The 20,039-nt window shown below is 35.0% G+C and overlaps 1 long non-coding RNA gene across 1 annotated transcript; it reads right to left on the bottom strand.

Moving 5' to 3' along the window:
• Positions 1–3,596: 3,596 nt before the first annotated feature.
• On the bottom strand, positions 3,597–7,888 carry LOC116466445 (uncharacterized). The gene is made up of 3 exons (XR_004247551.2): positions 7,828–7,888; positions 5,946–6,093; positions 3,597–5,482 (listed from the first exon to the last, which is right to left on the bottom strand). It is a non-coding gene; the product is annotated as an uncharacterized LOC116466445 (long non-coding RNA).
• Positions 7,889–20,039: the final 12,151 nt, after the last annotated feature.

The following is a 20,039-nucleotide window of genomic DNA, read 5'->3' as shown; positions in this document are numbered from 1 at the left end:
ATTTACAAATGCCTGAGGCAGGAAGTGACAAGAGCCAGTGGAGAACTACATCAACTGCTGCAAGTTTGCGTAAAATTAAAACAGAGAATTAGCCATTGGGTTTAGCAAAATGCAAGACATTAGAGATCATTATAGGAGGTCTTTCAGTGAAGTGGTAGAAAGAAAAACTTGATCAAAGTAAATTGGGCAGAAAAGGGGAAGTGAGAAAGTAGAAATAATAAATATGAACAGTTCTTTTAAGGAGTGGAACTGTCAGGGGAGCAGAGAAAATAAACAGTATTTGGAGGGGGTATGAAGTCAAGGTCAAAAGCATGTACTTATACAAACATGCACACACACATACACATTTAAGATAGACAATATCAAGGCATGTGTTTAAGCCAATATAAATCATCTAGTAGACAACTAGTGATAGTACAGGACAGAGGAGGGGGTAACTGGGCATATATTATTAGGTTGGTGCCAAAGTAATTGTAGTTTTGCCATTACTTTCAATGGCAAAAACTGCAATTACTTTTGTACCCAATAATAGTTGAATAAAAAAAATTAGTGGACAGGGGTCCTTTGACAGAAGAGGAAGTCCAAAGCAAGAAAAGGCGGATGGTGTGTACAAATATAGGTGGGTATATGGGGTTGGTGGGAACAAGAGATTGTTTTCATCTGATTGCATCTATTTTATTAATAAATACAACTCATCCAGGGAGTGGGGGCAAAGGTGGGGAGTTAGAGAAAGAGAAGGGATTGGAGTTTTGAGATGAAAGGTTGTATTTGTTTCCTACCACCATAGCAAATTACCACAAATTGAGAGGCTAAAAGCAACTGAAATTTATTCTGTGACAATTCGGGAAGCCAGAAGTCCAAAATCAAGGTGTTGGAATGGCCACGCCCCCTCTGAAGACTCAGTGGAAGAATCGTCTCTTGTCTACCCCAGTCTTTGATAGTTCCTGGCATCCCTTGGTTTGTGGCAACATAACTCTAAAACTCTAATTTGTTTTCATTTTCACATGGCAGTCTTCCCTGGGCCTCTGTGTTTCCAATTTTCCTTTCCTATCTCTTATAAGGTCACCTGTCATTGTATATAGTGCACACCCTAAATCCAGGATCATTTCATTCTGAGATCCTTAATTATACCTGCAAGAAGACCCTATTTTCCCAAAAGGTCAAATTTGCAGGTACTGGGAGTTAGGACTTGGATGTATTTTGGAGGACACCATTCAACCCACTATAGAGGTGGTATATCATAATCATCTAGAAGAATCAGGAAAGTTACATAACTAGGAAAGTGTAGAGAGACTATCTCACAATGTCAAGGGTCCATGTGAACTTTTGATAATAATTTGAAATAAGACCATTCTACATACTTGTGTGATTTTCCTTGGCAATATTCTGCTGCTTGAATGCCAGCATGAACTAAGTGGGTAGTTAATTTAACCAAAGTTGAAATTTTGTGAGGCATGCATAATAAATAGAATGAGCAGGATATTATGAACCCTGAGTAGAAGTAACTATGTAGTGTCGAACTATAGTGTAGTACATAAAAGGTGAGGACAAGAGAAGAGAGATGAGTTGTCAAAGTGTCAATGGATTAGAGGTCATTATAAGGTTAAGAAATAATTGAAATGGGGCTGAGGGTGTTTGAACGAGAATGAGTAGAAAGTAATGGCTGGGGGATAGGATGCTTAAAATCGAGATTTCGGAGATAAGGGTTTCTCAATTCTAGCTTCCCGTTAGAGTAATCAGAGATTCTGAATTAATTGTTTGGGGTAGGGCCCTGGACTTGGTATTATCCTAAGAATTACTCATGTACAATATATATGGCTATGGCCCCATGAACATGTATGAAGGTACTGTGGAGGAAATAAAAATCAGTGGAGGTGAAATAAGAGATCAGAATATTACAAAGATCTCCTCTGGAGTAGGAGGAAATGTGAAAACCTCAGGGAATAAGGGATGATTCTTGGGAGGAAGACATGGTGTAGGGACCTCAGGACAGTGGATAACTCTTTAGGATAGTTTTTCGTGGCAAGCAGGAGTACCACAAAGCCTGAAAGAGATGATCAGGCCTAAGAAAATCATCCTTCGTATCATTATTTGCTATTTTAAAATGGTACATATATTTAATAAAATGATCATTTTCTAGGGAATAACTTGACAAAACAGCAGCTGGCTTATACCTTAGAATTATGCCAGGAATTACCAAACAATTCAAGAGATTCTGACCTGCCACCGCATCTCCCAAGTTGCTTCTGTCAACCTGAAATAATCAAAAGGATTAGAATCCAGTTTTAAAGTTTATTTGAGTGAAAACCTAGGAATTGCCATCTAGGAGACACAGACTTCAGTCAGATAAATGAGGTCAGTGCCCCAAAGACAAAAGTTAAGTTCTTGCTTACATAGGCAGAAAACAAAGAAATTTAGTAAGATTATAACATTTTATATATACAAGGCTGGTTTATGAGTTACAACAGTTTAATTAGGTTGTTTTCTTTTCTGTGGGGTTGGCTTTCATGTTTTTTCCACTGTATAAGTGTATTTAACATTTCATCTTAAGACAATGTGATAGCCATGAGGTCTTTGTGTGAGAAAGGTAAGAGGGAAGTTAATCTATAATGAAGATCAATGGTGAAGAGGGAAGGAGGCTTCCCTGGTGCCCTTTAGTCATTTACAGCATTTTACAAAACAATGTAGGTAAGGAAGAAAGCTAATCTATAATCAGAGGAACACAGATTACAGTTGCTTAGGTTGCAGCTGCCTGCCATGTAACTCAGGCCTTGTAATCACATTCCTTTAAGGCTCAAAATAATTTATAATTCCAACAGCTTAGATTTTGAATTACTTATTTTCACACTTAAAACCGAAGACCACTGCCAACACCTCTCTCTGTCCTCCAGGAAGAGAGAACAGGGCTTATGCTGGATTGTTCATTATTATTGCCACTGCCTCACTCTGTGGCTGCCATTATCTAATGATCCCAAGAACCAACTCTTGGGCCTCTCCATTTATGTTGTCTTCTCTTCCTTAAACACTCCTTTACCTCTAAGAGATAGCCTGTGATGGCTTCAAAGATAGCCCCCAAATTCTCTCTTAATCCCTTTCTTCTTGAAGTGGACTGGACTTAGTCATTTACTTCAATTAATTATCTAAAGATGGATATAATGGAATAATACTTTCAAGATGGAATTATAAAAAGATTTCAAGTGGGGCTCACACTGCCAATTTTATTTTGCCTGTCAGCTCTGTTTGTTTTTAGGCATTCTTTTGCAGAATACAAGAGTTTTTTGGCAATATTTATGTGATATTAGAGCAGACATGCCTATATTCTTTAATCCAAATTAGCAAAGTGTCTATCTTCAACAGGCTAAGTCACCAACTCTTCTCTGTCTCAGTACTGCTTACTTTAATTATCTGTTTGTCATATATTAGTTTGTTTCCCCTAAGGAGATCTCTTTACAAGTATGTATGTCTATCATAAGCTACTCAAGGTCAAACACCACACTGTAAATTTTTCTTTTACGATTTGTTGTCCATATAGTCAAGATATTGGTTGAGAATGCATCTTCATGGGAGGACAAGGTATAGAAGCTATACCTTGAAATATCGTTGCTTTGAATATTTTATGTAGCATAAAATTGCATTTTATTAATTTTAAATACCTTTAGACAATAACCAGGTCAATTGTCTGTACAGAAGAAATACCCCCAATTACAATATTTCTCTCCTTCTAAAGATGGCTAATTTTTCATCTCATCACAAGCATGCCTGAGTAGATGAAACAGAAGCATATGAATATATAATAATCATGTATTTCAGTTCCTCATTCTTGGTTGAATGAAGTATTTAGTTCAGTTTTGGGCAGGTGGTCTTGAAAGCCCCCATTTGTTATGAAGTTTTTCATTTGTAAGGACAGAAGCCATTGCCTAGTGTTTCTGAAGTAAGACTCTCTCTGTTGCAAAGATATCACATTTTATCATTCACTGACCGTTAATTGATCTGGAGCATTAATAAAATAATGTCTTCTATTTACATGGTTCTTTATATTTACAAACATCTTTTCATATTCTTTCTTCTTTGACCTCCCAACAGATGTGGATCTAAATATACAGCAGGCTCTTCTATTTCTATTTTTCAAATGAGGGAAACAGAATCGCAGTGAAGTTAAATGACTTGTCCAAATCCCACATCGAGTAAGTTACGGCACCAGAAATTGAACAAGGACTTCTGAGGCCATGATGTGACTGATTGATGTCCTCATGCATTAAATCACCAGAAGGAAAGACTATCATTTACACATGAGCAAACTGAGGTCTGATAGTTTTTGTTACATGTGTTTAAACCTTCTTGGGAACAGTCCTCATGCTCTGTATTATGTGAAAAGCACAGAAAGCCTCTCCTCCTGTATAACAATCTGTCTTTCATCACACTCATTTGTGTTTCACATGACTGAGTTTGCTGTTTAGGGAATCATCGGAGTACAATTCCAAATGGAGAAAAATCAGATAAAACCCAGTGTTCCTGGCTTCAGTCTGTGTGATTATGAACACAATACTGTACTTACAGTAGGATGCCAGAGTGAATAGACGCTGTTGCCTTTGAAAGGATGAGCATTCGTTCGACCTAATAACTACCTGACGCTGGGTACAATTATCTTTCTCCGAGTGGCACATTATTATTTGACACATTAATTGTTGTGTCATTTCTTTCTGAAAGGCATGTTGGGTGTCTAATACAAACCAGAGGCTTCATAAATTAGCCATGTCCGAGTGGTGCAGCCCTAATTTACTTTTCCAAAATGAAATCAACCCAATCTCATCATCTGTTTTCAATTACCACAGGCGGACCTGAGCTGCCCTGTGACCTCAATGCTTTCTTCCTGTGCCTTGGCATATCTGATGAACATCAGCAAGGGCCCCCTTACTCACTACAGCTATGAAAGGCCCCTCCTCTGAGGCAAACCACAGAGAGAGACATAGCTTTGCAGAATGGAACATCCTTTATGACATAGTTTCTGCCCAGGAAGCATTGCACAAGAATATTAGCATGGTCTCCTTTCTCTTGTATCCATTCCACCTTGGTTTCTTTCCACTTTTTTCTAGGAAGGGTCTTTGTATGGAGGACTGTTTCCAAAGCACAAAGACTCTATGGTCTTAGCAAGGCCCAAACATTCAAGTCTGGATGATCTTCTTCCTTTGCTGCAGCTGCTCTCTGACATCCTGCACAGGGTGATGGGCTGGCGGCCCTGGGTGTGCCTCTGGGCCTGTCATCTGTCGTGTTGTTAGACTGCTGATGAGCTGTCGCTGCTTGCCTTTAAAGCCTGCACTTCTCTCTTTTCCAACTTTGGCTGCCGCTAGACAATGAAAATCAAGCAGCCACACAGCCCTTTATCCCCTTCCATCCAACTGGTTGAATCAGTCTTGGAGCAGAAAACAGAGCCTTCCCATTGTGTTCCCAAACACATGGGGTGTGCCTGTCCCATGGCAAATTACTGTTAAAAAAATCAGAATTAGAATGTGTTTGATATTGCACACTTTGCTGCTAGTGAATGCCATGCCACCCTGAAGACTCATCTCCCCTTTTGGTTTTAATTGGGTCCTTTTCTGTTGCTTTCTTTTCAGCTTGCACCTGTCCCTGACATATACCGCTGCTGACTACCGAGTGAGTTGTTCAGTGAGCTAGAGGTATGATAAATTAAATATGATATGTATCACTGAATCCATCTTTGGCTGCTTCATCGTACATTATAATTTGGGAAGGGACTATTAAAATAAAATACTAAGGAATAAGCAGAAACAGCCCACTGTTAACATGTCCAATGGCAAGAGAAAATTACAGGTTTCATTGTATATGCGGCACCATCTGCCTCTTTGCCGAGGCTGAGCCTTCGGCTTTCCCAGGGGAAATAGCTGTGGATAAGTTATTCAATTAGAACAGCATTATTGGCCAGCTACCTTGGAGAATTGGGTTGATGATGTTGCGATTATCCTCCCGTACATTCCTTCATGTCTCCGGCAGGCTGCAGTGCACGGCAACTTCCTTAAGTGTTTACTGAGCCCTACAGTAGAGGTGAACAATTGGAATGAAGAATATCAAGGATTCCTGAAAGAAAGTCAATTTTGAATGAACTTTTCTTGCTTAGCCACAGCTCCAATATTCTGAGTCATACTGTATTTTTGTGGACTTTCACTGAATTAAGTGACAGAAATGGCAATCGGGGGGAAAGTGAATTTCATGATATGCATTTAACCTATGGCACTGCACAAAATAATTATTCATGTACAATTGTAAGATAAAAAAAATACTCAGGCCTCCTCAACTGTGATATTAATCTTAGGGACGGGGAAATCTCTTAGGAGCATAATGCTTTTTTAATGAAGACTTTAGCTGTTCTTTAAAAATATTTGTATCACAAAAAGGAGTAATTATTTATGAGTCACTCTCTCAGGAAGTCAGATCCCTTCAAGAGTCATGCCATCAACCAAAAACTTCCTAAATGGGAGCTTTTGGGAATGTTCATTGTTATCTCTAGGATCCTATGGTTTGTAACTAGAAGACCCAACAATATTCCTCTTGCCTCACACAAATATTTATAATATTTTTATATTTTTAAAAATTATTGGTGCTTAAAGAAAGTTAGACAATTTAAAAATTATTGGTGCTTAAAGAAAGAAAGAAAGAAAAATATTAAAATCTAAAACAATCTATTTTCACATTTCTCACAAATATGTATATACACATCCAAGTATGCTCTGATATGCCAAATATTTTCAGGGTGCATATCCACACCCCAGGGGCAGTTCAGGTGATCTTCTATGACTGTTAATTGGGCAGGAAAGAAAACGTGCTCCTCATCACTGGTTCAAATTCTGATGGCTTTGGAAGGTATCTGTCTGTATTTCTGTTTTTATAAATTGGAAGAATCATGTTTATATTCTTTGTCTTTGTGTGTGTGTGTGTGTGTGTGTGTGTGATGCTGATATTTTAAGATACTCATTTTTAAGAGCCTCTTATATATTAGGATACAAACCCTCTATTGCAAAAATGTTTTCCCCCAGCATGTCATTAATTTTCATTTAGTTGTTGATATTTCTGATATTCAAAAGTGTTATTTGCAAGTAGTCAGATCTACTTTTTCACTTGTGTTGTTTTCACGACATGATGTGTAAAGTCTTCACTTGAGATAAGTTAGATATTTACTTACATTTTCTTGGTTTAAAAGTTGAAATGTATTTTCTTTTAACTAATCCGTTAGATATGCATGCACATATGTTTGTCAGTGCGAATGTATGTATTTAGCATAGAATGGTCTAAGATAAATGTATCTATGAGGTCAGGCTATATTATCAAAAACACTAACACCTCAGTGTCTAAACACACATTTTTTTCCTTGCTCATGTAAAGTCCATGTGTGTCCTGAAAGCTTTTGGATAGATGCCCTCCACAACAACAACAACAACAACAAATTCAGAATTTGGACTGCACTTTTTCCTGTTGAAAGCCTTTAAGCTCCATTTTTCAGAGTACTTCAATCTTATGGCACCCCCATCTCAACTCAAAGCTCTGGGTTCACTGTGGAAGAGGAGGAGAATGTGGGAAATGGGTCCATCAGCTCTCATGTACTTTGGGCTGGGAAATCATGCATTGCCTCCTGATAGACACAGCCAGGCTACAGGACCAGTCATCTAGCCCCGGCCTACTGACTAGAGGAGTGAAAAAGGAGAACTGGAACTATTGCTAAGGACTGGTAGTACCTGCCACAATTTACCCTTTTGTTTCTCCAAATATTCAGTGCAGTCTCCCTCTGGTATAGATATGTATGACAGTTATACCCACCTCCCCTCTAAGAGAGAAAACCCCATGGTCTTCGTCAGTCATGGCATTGAGCTCAAAGTCCAGAATCCAGAATCTCTGAGTGATACAATTGTCCCTCTGTATCCATGGGGACTTGGTTCCAGGACCCCCATAGATATCAAATCCACAGATGCTCAAATCGCTGATATAAAATGGTGCAGTATTTGCACATAACTTATACATATCCTTCCATATACTTTAAATCCTCTTTATATTACTTACAACACCTAATACAATGTAAATACTATGTAAATAGTTAATACTATATTGTTTTATTTACATTAGTTTTTATTGTTATATTGTTTTTATTGGGTTTTTAAAAAATATTTTCCATCCACAGTTGGTCGAATCCTTGGAAACAAAGGGCCTACTGCATACTGTACTCTATGTCAAGTCTATAGGTAGCTCTCATAGCTTTGGAAACCTAGCAACTAAAATGACAAGTTATCTGGCGCTTACACATCTAGTAATTGAAAAAGGAAACAGGAGTCCCTCCCTGTTCCTGAAAAATTCCGAATTCCTTTCAGGCAGACGTTTTTTTGAGCCCTCTACCTTCACGAGGCCCGGACTCTGCTCTCCTGGCGGATTCAACTTGGTTCTTGTTCTCTGTGTCATCTGTCTCCACCCTCAGCAAGATATTTTTCCTTCCCTTTCTCCCTTCGTGGGCTCATATAAAATGGATCCTAGAGAATATGAAGTTTTCTTAGCCTACTTCCCACCCAGGGCCGGAGAGGTGTTTAAGCATGCTGCCCAGGGCAGCTTTGAATGCAGCCTAACACAAATTTGTAAACTTTCTTAAAACATTGTGAGGTGTGTTTTTGTTGTTTTGTTTTGTTTTTTTCGTTTTTGTTTGTTTTTTGGTTTTTGGTTTTGCTCATCAGCTATCGCTAGTGTTAGTTAGTTAGACAATTCTTCTTCTTCCAGTGTGGCCCAGGGAAGCCAAAAGATTGGACACCCTTGTTTTAGAGTCTCAAACACTTTTAGTGCAGGCTCACAGTTTCTTAGGCAATACAACTTCCTTAAAACTTTGTTGGTTTTTCTGAGCTATTGGATTCCAGTTAATTCCATGTGCCAATAATTGCAGCTACGATTCTTTACCTAACACACTTCTTACTTCATCCGTATTTCTTTACACTCTTGTGCTAGTACCTCTCCCTGCTTGAAGACCTGGTAGTTTTCTTGAGTCTATCTGGATTTGGTGAGAGAATGGAACCCTTAAGCTCTTTTACCTGAGCTATTTTTCCAATTGAAAAGATTACTGGGCCTCAGGCCCTTAGTTTGATCTTTACCCTAAGGCATTTTTATCTCATTAATTCCTTTTTATAAATAAAAGTTCAGTTTAAATCTATTGTTTATTTTTTTTGTTGTTGTTTGTTTGTTTTTGAACCAGCTCAATTTTAAAGTCTTTTAACATTTTCTCTTTTACTATTTAGGATTGAAAGCAATTACTGGTTTAACTCATTCAAGACCCCAAATATCTGAACTATTTCCTTTCCTTCTTGCTGGCAAACAGATAATACTTTTCAGAACTGTTTTTCTTATAATTCCTTATCAAATACAACCCATAGCAACCAGCACAGATAAATATCTGCTTTGCGAGTTCTCACACTAGAGACACACATTCATTGGGTACACATTCTGCCTCGCACATTATCAGAGGGGACAGTCTTACCAAACGAGTTCCCGCTGCAAAACTTGGAGTTCCATCTTTCTAGACACAGGTGTCTGCAACAGAGGAAAGAGCGTGGACAATCATTCACTGGCGCCTAATTAATTTATCAGAGCCCATTGATCAGAAAGAGACATGTAGCTCTGCAAAACATAGTATGTCCACAGAAAGGAGGAATATTGGAAATATTGGTAATATCTAGAAATCTCTATGCAAAGAAAACTCTAATTTGTGTTTTCTTCCAAAAGACAAATTTTCCCAATTTGTTAAATATCCCCCTTTACCCATTGGTCCTTTTAAAAATAAAACATTTCATAATCTGTTACAGGAGTAGAAAAATAACAATAAAATAAATACTTCAGACATAGTTGGGGTTACAAGGAATAAATCAACAAGTATTTGTGGATACCTACTGTCCAGTGCAAGAAATTAAATTCCCCAGTAGCCTATCCATCCAATTGCATTTACTTTCCTACCTAGTTATCTTTTTTTTTTTTTTTTTTTTTTTTTTTTTTTGGACAGCTTCTCACTCTGTCCCCTAGGCTGGAGTACAATGAAAAGGAAAGATCATAGCTCACTGCAGCCTCCAACTTCTGAGCTTACATGATCCTCCTGCCTTAGCCACCCAAAGCACTGGGATTACAGGCGTGGGCCACTGTGCCTGGTCTTATTATTATTTTTAATTAACACATAATATTGAACATATTTATGAGGTAAGGTGTGAGATTTTGGTACCTGTTTACAAGGTGTAATGATGACATCAGGGTGATTATCACATCCATCATTTGAAACATTTATCGTTTCTTTGTGTTGGGAACATTTATAATCCACTCTTCTAGCTATTTGAAAATATACAGTAAGTTGTTAACTGTAGTCAGCCTATTGTGTGATAGAACCCTTAACCTGTTCTTCCTGTCTAGCTGTACTTTTGTATTGGTTAACCAACCTCTTACTACAGAGTTCCCACATCCTTCCCTTCCTCTAGTAACCACTACTATATTCTCTACTGGGATGAGATCACATTTTTTAGCTTCCACATGTGAATGAGAATATATGGTATTTATCTTTATTTGCCTAAGTTATTTTGCTTAACAATATCCTCCAAGCTCATCCACATTCTGAGTTCTCAAGTATTAGTGTTAGTCCATGTCATGTGTGTCTATTGATTTTTATTGTCAATTAATTCTTACATTAATATCATACTTTTTTATTTATTCAGGTTATATAATATGCATTTCTTAGTTCATTTTCTGTTGCTTATAACAGAATACCTGCAACTTCAGAATTCATAAAGAAAGGAAGCTTCTTTCTTACAGTTATAGAGGCTGAGGAATAAAGCGGGAGGGGCTGCATTTGGTGAGGGCCTTCTTGCTGGGGGAGACGCTGCAGATTCCCAAGGCAGAAGAAATTATCCGTGGTGAGGGGGCTGAGTGTGCTAGCTCAGGTCTTACTTCCTTTCATAAAGCCACCAGTCCCCTTACCACGATAACTTATTAATCCATTAGCCCACTGGTTATTTCCTAGGAATAGATTAATTCATTCAGGAGAACAAAGCCCTCATAACCCAATCCCCTCTTAAAGTCCCTACCTCTCAACACTGCCACATTCGTGATTAAGTTTTGGAGGGAACAAACATTCAAGCCATGACAATATTCTAATATCTGACAGGACAAGCACCCTTCCTTTCCCTTTATGAAATTATTATTTTTTTAATTTTATTTATTTGTTTATTCTTCCTCCAGGAAATTTAAGATTTCAGTCAAGTTAAAGAAGTTCTACTGGAACTTTCATTTGGTTGTCATTAAATGTATGCATTAAATTAAAATAATAAAAATATTTCAGATATTCCATCTTTATGTCTACTAGTCTGGCATGTCTACATTTTAAAATTATTTATCATAATTCTCTAGAAAATATTATCTTTCCTTCATATAATTTCATGTACTTTTTGTTATAGAAAAGCCTAAGAATTTTATTTCTGTTGTGATTTGATCTTTTATTTTTTCATCAGTTTATAGATCAAAATTTATAAGACATAGGAAAACAAAGCATTTTTTTCACTTGTTCAGTGCATGTATTAAATGCTTAATAAATTTAAGTGATTTTTTTCCATCATTTTTCTGGGTTTAATAATTATATAATCTATTAACAACAATTTGTCTATTTCCTATCATTACACAACAAATATCTACTTCATATTTCATTGTATTTTTCAGAATTTTAAGAGCAATGTAAAAATAGTAAGTCTATTAATAAGGATCATTGCTTTATTAATTATTATAATGAAATACCTCTAAAACTTTCAATTATGATAAAAATTTAAGATTGCAATGTTTATCATATTGAGTTATCTTGCCATATCTAGTTTTACAAAAAAAACAGTCAGCAAGAGATGTTAAATTTTATTAAAGGCCTGTGGCCTTTAATTCATATTCACATGTGTTTTGGTTTGCTTTGGTTTAATTTTACCCATGAGCAGTGCTGTATCAAGGGCAGGCAGTGGGAGCTGTGTGGCCTGGGTACAGGCCATTGTTTAGAATTTAGAGCAACAAACATGTTTTGTCTAGAAGGAGTATTTTATCTCTGACATTATATAGAATTGAAAGTACATGATTATAATAAAAAGCAGAAGGACTTTCATTAATTTTATTGTTGTTTTAAAATGCTCTGTAACAGTGTATCCTTTTATAATTATAGCCAGGGCTGATGGCTCTCACTATCCTGTCTCTGTCATTGCCTATCACCCCTAGTAACATAATAGATTTTCCAAAATAAGCCATCCTTATACTCCTATGAATAGATTAATTCATTTATGAGAACAGAGCCCTCATAAGCCAAACACCTCCTAAAGTCCCTACCTCTCAATACTGCCACATTGGTGATTAAATTCTAGAGGGGACAAACATTTAAACCATGGCAATATTCTAGTATCTGATAAGGGTAAGCGCCTTTCCTCTCCCTATTTGGAGAATTCTTTTGTATACACACTGTGTAGAATTTAGTTTGTAGGTTTTCTGTAGAAAACTTGCATTATATTTATATTATATTTATTTATATTATAACCATATACAAACTATAAATATACCTATATATTAAATATAACTATATATAAACTATATATCTGTATATTAAATAAATATAAATATGTTTATATTATATTTATTTATATTATAGTCATAACTATTAACTATTACTTCATTATATATATTATTTATATATATTTTAGATATATAATATATATCTTCTGTTATATATTATATATAAAGTGAAGTAATACTTTTGAATAGAAAACATATAAATATATAATGAAGTAATCATTTTTAATAGAAAACCTACATCTATATATATATATATATATATATTTTTTTTTTTTTTAATTTTTGGAGACAGGGTCTCATTCTGTTGCCCAGGCTGCAGTGTCTTTTCCCAGTCATATCTCACTGCAGCCTTGGGCACTTGGGCTCAAGTTATCCTCCTATCTCAGCCTCCAAGGTAGCAGAGACTGTAGGCACATGCTGCTGTGAGTGGTTGGTTCTTTTTTTCAAAAACGTTTTTTGTAGAGATGTGAGGGTGTCCCACTATGTGGCCCAGGCTAGTCTCGAACTTCTGGCTTCAAGTCATCCTCCTGCCTTGGCCTCCCAAAGCTCTGGGATTACAGGCCTGAGCTACTGTGCCTGGCGTTAATTCTATATTTATATTAGGAATTGGTGTATAATTTTGCAGGGTGGGGGGGTGATCAGACATATCACACTTTGGTATCAGAATTGTATTTACTACATAAAATAAATTAGCTAATTATCCTTTATTGATTTTTAATATTTATTTAACTTTAAAGTGTATATTTACTTATTCTACATCCCTTAACGAGAACAGAATACATGGAAGAAAACTATTCCTTGAGAGTTTGAAATGACTATCCATTAAAGTGTCTGAGTATTCACTTAATAAATTTTAAATTGTCTTTCATGTTTTTTTAATTAGAATTTTTACTTTTCAAAAAAGAAAATAAACATTTCACTGATATTTTAAAATAGTGACAAAGCTTTTTTACAATTTTTTTCTTGTTATTTTACCCTATTATTCCTTATTTTGTGTATCTGGGTGAGTTCTAGTACTCCTGAATTATATTTTTCAGAATTCTGTCTGCAGTTCTTTCATACTATTGGAATTTAATTTATTATTTTTTCTACTACTCTGTATTTTGATTTATTGACTTCCACTATTATCTTTACTAATTTCTGTTTTTTTAAACTTCCCTACTTTTTGGCTCAATTAATATGTCTTTCTCCTGATACTTGTTTAAGGAGCATTAAGGAATAAAATGGACAGTTAATGGATAGTGGTATTATTTTCTTTATATTCTATAAAATCTAACATTATTTTAGATTTTTCTTTGATACAGTATTATTTAGGAGCACTTAAATTTCTATGTATTTTTTCTTTTGTCAATTTGTTATTAATAATTTTACTATGATTATTGAATATGATCTGTTTAATTTGTGTTTTGGGGCAAATGAATTTTTGTGGCCTAGTTAATGGTCTTGAAACTTTGTTGAAATATTGTTTTATTAAAAATTATAATATTTATCGAAAGGTCTCTAGATTAAACAAAAATGCAATTTGCAAATGAAAATGATCATTTGGCACCCTGGCATGGTTCAGACAAAATGTACTTCTTTCCAAGAACGTTTAATAATAATTGAATTGGTGTCACGTCACTTTTTATATTTGTGCCCAATATAGAAAGACCTGAGTTCAAATACCAGCTCTGCTACAAGTGCCATCGTTTGAATGTGTCCTCCAAAAAGCATGTGTTGGAAACTTAATCCCCAATGTATCGGTGTTGGGAGGTGGAGCTTAACAGAAGGTGTTTAGGTCGTGAGGGCTCTACCTTCATGAATGGATTGATGCCAATTTTAAAAGAGCCTGGGTCTGAAAATTCAGTCTCTTAGCGCTTTCTCACCCTCTGTTTGCTCTTCCACCATGGGATGACACAGCAAGACACCCCTCACCAGATGCAGCCCCTCAATTTTAGACTTCCCAGCCTCCAGACCGTGAGCCAAATAAATTTCTGTTCATTACAAACAAGGTACAGGTATCCTGTTATAGCAAAATAAACAAATTAAGAAAACAAGTCACTAAATTCTGACCTCTTAGTTTTCTTGTCAGCAAATGACAAGAATAATACCAACTTTGAGGTGTCTTGTGTGAGAATTAAATGAATTAATGAATGTCAAGTGCAGTGTCCGCCAATAATCGACACTATAAAACATTGGTTCTTCCTATTTTCATTACTTCTGGGAAGAGGTTCTTTTAATTATTTGTGAGACTCTGCTGATTCCTTGCTCACTCTGTCTTGAGTACACTTTTTCATTCTGTTCTCTTGGCTCTCAGTATAGTTAGTCATCTCTACAGTCTGTCTTGAGCATTAGCAGTGAGGGGATTTTATATCTTCCCAGCTTTTGACAGAAAGAATAACTGCTGTTCTTATAGCAGTTATAAGCTGAAATTATATCTCCCAATTCCCTAAAACATGGATTCTTTGACTTTTCCTGAGCAAAAGTATGGGGAGAACAACCAGAGAATTTTACTGTTTGGCCATTTCACAAATTCTGTCAAGAGCGCAACAGGTCTCCTCAGTGTATATATATCTAATCTATTATGCTTGTAGCTCACTATAGAGATGATTTGTTTGCTCTAGCAATTTTTCACGTTAAGAATGTACACAAAACATTGAATTATTGCTAAAGCTTCTGATTAACTTACATTTTGAGCTATGATATAGAAATATGACTTGCTGGTCAATAAATAACTAACAACATATTTCAAAAACAACCAAATGATTGTGGAATATTTTAATTGGTTGTTTGGAAAATGTATATTTTAGCCCAAATCTGAGTACATATTAATTACTTAGCATTAATTCTTGATTTCTTAATTTCAGTTTGCAGAAGAAACAGAAAAGCTTCTCTATGAGTTTTAGAAAAAGTACAGTCATCATATTCTTTATTTTTGCATAACCCCACATAACTAAATATCATTTTGCCAAAATACTTATGTTTCAATTGCCTTTGAAAACCCCTAAATTTTTCTGTATTCAGAAAGCATTCACCTGGCCATTAACAGAAGATCATTGCCATTTGTTTGCAGAGATATTCCTGTTAATAATATTACTATGTAAACATGTCAGTTAGCAGAAAATGTCAATATATGACAATAGTTCTTTTGGCAAAGAACATAGCCCAAATCTGAAGAGCAAATAATATGAGAGCGTTTAAGTAATCTTTGAGAGATTACAAAATATGGATGAAGTTTGTAAGTTAGTGAATAAACAGATCATCAGAGATAGCATACTTAAAATTAATTAACTATTGAATAGCCCTCATAAAATACTCCTACCAACACAGTCTGAATCCTCAGATGTCATATGTCACATAGTAATTATTATCATTTGTATTAATTGTGTGTTTCATGGAATAATGTAAGACTTCATACTAATGACTTTATATATGTTAGATAATATGCTTGTCATATTAGATAATATGCTTGTCATAGTTGTATAGTATAACAACTATGAGTTGTTATATTATCTTTATTGTTAACTTAATCACAGGGCTTGTTAATGTTGGAACTAGTTTTCAAATACAGTTGATCTTCCTGTCACATATGGATGGATCTCAAAATTTTCTACACACCTTCCCTAATGCTGCAACACTGAAACTTCTTTTTAACAAAAACTGACTTAATATCAAGGGTGGGAATGCATCTAGGAGGAGCCACAGTATGGGACTTCAGGCCAGTAACCTGGTAACGGGCAGAAAGGACACAGATATTACAGGCTGGAAAGCTGGTGGACTAGAGTTATTACATGGAAAAATATTTGTAAACATGTTTCTAGTGAGTTATTGTAAACAGATTACATACTAATCAAGGATGTAGCATTAAGGAAAATGGGTGGGACATTTAAAAATGTTAATATAATTGGCTGACATGAGAGAGATGTATGTGGGTTTAATCCATCAAGTTTGCTCTAATTAAGAAAGTTCTTTCCGCTTGAGACAAGAAATTCATGTTGACTGGGATTCTGAAAATTTGACAACACGTGGGGCTGAAAAAGTTACTTGGGGAATTCTGAGAATACAGTGATATCATGGTTTTTAATCTCTGCAAGTCCCTACCCCCTATAAAAACAGACAGAATTTTAAAAAATAATTTTAATAAAAGAACCTCACACTCACCAACTACATTAAAGCTAGGTAATATAACATCACTATGACTCCCCCAAATAAAAGTGCATGGTGACAAATCAGCTAAAAGACCTGTCTTGTATATGCATATATGCAGGAAGAAATGAAGAGAAGCAATAGAACGTCTGATAGACCCTGACAGGAAACTCAAAATTGCCAACAGCTACTCTGCAAAGTGTGACAAGCTAATTTAAGAATAGCAGCGGATACCTGTAGGAGTTTTTGAAGGATCCAATTTGTGATTGAGTACAGTGTTTACCAGACTTTCTGAAATTTGGAGTATTCTGCTCTATGAACTTTCAAAATAATCAGCCAAATCTCCCTCCAGGAAAGTTCCCCAATCAGATGATTCTTTTGGGAGTAGAATCCAAATTGATCAAAACAGGGATCATAGGGGCAAATAAATTGAAATGGTCAGAATAAACATATGGGAAAGGAACATAGCCAGGAAATCTCAAAAAGTAAGAGGCCATGCTTTTGAACACTTCATGAAATTCACTAAAGAGTATTATAAAACTTTTTTTTAAAGCAATACTGACATGTCTCTTACCTCTAAAAGTATTAGAAAAACAATTTCCTGGAAATTTAGTGAAAGAATTATAATCGAATCCCATACAAAGTTACTATAAAAAATAAGACAATGAAAAGATAAATTATATTCCTACAGACTATAGAATTTCCTTACCAGTATATTCAATCAGTTAGGTCTTGCAGATTTATTCAAACTCTGATTACTGTTAATAAAACACACTTGCATTTCGAGGTCATGGATAAAAGATAAAATGTCACAAAGAACAAAATAACTTTGAATTAGAAAAAGTCAGAAATGGGAAGCGTGTGGTGGCTCACGCCTGTAATCCTAGCACTTTCGGAGGCCGAGGCAGGCAAATCACAAGGTCAAGAGATCAAGACCATCTTGGCTAACAAGGTGAAACTCTGTCTCTACTAAAAATACAAAAAAAAAAAAAAATTAGCTGGGCATGGTGGCGTGGTGGCGAGCGCCTGTAGTTGCTACTCTGGAGGCTGAGGCAGGAGAATGGTGTGAACCCTGGAGGTGGAGATTGCAGTGAGCCGAGATTGCGCCACTGCACTCCAGCCTGGACGACAGAGCGAGACTCCATCTCAAAAAAAAAAGAAAAAGTCGGAAATGAGATCATAGAACTCAGCAAAATATTAAAACTAGAAGGAACATAGGACAAAGAAACACAATAGATACAATAGAGAAATAGAAAGAAAAAAGAAGAAATATTTAAAAATAAAAAAGAGAAAGATTAAAGGATTCCAGAAAAAAATGTTAAAATATGTGCACAATAGGAGTGCCCAAAGAGGAAAATCAAAACAAAAAGTCAACTCAAAAATGACAAATTCTAGGCATATTCTAATAAAATTTATTGATCCTACAGAATAAAATAAAGGAAGAAAAAGAAATAAAAAAATGGGAGATTTCCAAAACATATCAAACCACTTATGAAGGAAACAAAAGCAGATTTTGAGCATATTTCTCAATAGTAATACTTTATGCCAAATCACCATAGTATAAAATACATTTAGGTACATTGGAAAAGAAATTAAAATTGGGGATATATTTTACATCCAGCCAAACTAACTGTTAGATATAGCGGCTACAGAAATATGGTTGTAAATATCATTCGTGTTCACATAAACCTCTATGGCGAAAGCTACTAGGAAATTATCTTCCAACAACCAAAACTGCAAGAGAACCATCAACTTAAGGACTTTTGATAAGCATTAAAAATGTTTACATGTAAAACTTGGATTAATAATGGTCATAAAGGAGACAGTATAATATGTAGTAGCTGTATCCTCTGACAATGTAGGTATAGGACAATTATCAAAAATGATGGGAGAAAGCAAATAAAAAGTACAAAAAGATTACTAGACATAAGTGGGTATTACTTTAAATCATATGTCTTAAGACAGGGAAAGGAAAAGATAAAATTAATAGCTAATATCAATATTGCTTATCATAGGAAACCAATATGCAATAACCAAAGAAGCAAAAGGGCATTGAAGAGAGAAATAGGGCTGTAATATAATGATACTGATATAAAATTACTCATTAGAATAAAAATATAGACTTTCTTAAATACTAAAATATCTATTTAAAAGAGAGAATGAGAAAAAAGACCATTTAATGACAAACTATTCACATAAAAATTTGTACAAATATTAAATTAACATTAAAAATATGATTAAATAGATGAACTATATAAACACACATGTACATAATCTGAAATTTTCCTTTTACTTATAAGATATATATACATATCTTATATATATTTATTATATATATTTATATATATAGTTTAAGTAAAAGCAAATTTGTAGATTGGCTGACAAAAAATATCACACAACTTAAAGAAAGTGATTCAGAAGAACGTTTTTATTTTTATTTTAAGGATTGATGAAAACTTACTGGACAAATGAGGATAAAAGGCAGCAGGGTTACAATCTCGATATCTGAGAAAATAGAATTTAGAACAAAACAAATGCACTGAAAGAAACAAAGGTTACTACTGGATGTCAAAGACTACAATTCAAATAATTCTTATTAATACATACACATCCAATGCCACAACAAGCTTTAATAAAGCAGAAATTATAGAAGATGCAAGGAAAAAATAGAAATACAGCAAAAAAGAAGTGTGAGGAGTGGTACTAAATCCTACAATATAGTAAAAGATACTACTAAGTCTATAGTTTTAAAAGTATGGTATTAGCGAAGATAGCCAGAGGAACAGAAGAGAAAATTTAGAATTAGGCCCATTTATATATGAATTTAGTATACAATAAAGGCAACATCTCAAATTAGTGGAAAAATATATATTTTTAAAAACGTGGTGGAAAAATATACACTTCGGTGAATTTCAAGTGAACAAGAGATTCTATTAAAGAAATGAAGCCATACAAATAATAGAAGGAAACGGGTGAATTTCTCTCTATGCCTAGTCTGAACAAATATTCCATAGTTAGACCAAATCCAGAAATAATAAGGAAAGGTACATTTGCTTACATAAAATTTTTAAAAATATATATGACAAAGGAAAAATAAGGAAACAACAATAATAATGTATTTAGGAAAATATTTGCAACTTATATCACATACAATGCCTCAGTATTTTACTACATAACAAGCTTCTAAACATATAAAGAAAAGCACCAACCATCCTACAGAAAAATGAGCTAGGGAAGTGAACAAACAGTTCATACTGAAAGAAATACAGCTGGCTCTAAATCATATAAAAATATTCTCAACC

The sequence above is a fragment of the Hylobates moloch genome, unplaced genomic scaffold, assembly GCF_009828535.3.
Source record: "Hylobates moloch isolate HMO894 unplaced genomic scaffold, HMol_V3 SCAFFOLD_4, whole genome shotgun sequence".
Classification (NCBI taxonomy): Eukaryota; Metazoa; Chordata; class Mammalia; order Primates; family Hylobatidae; genus Hylobates; species Hylobates moloch.
Note: the sequence above shows the minus strand (reverse complement) of the source record. Positions and strands in the feature narration are given on the sequence as shown.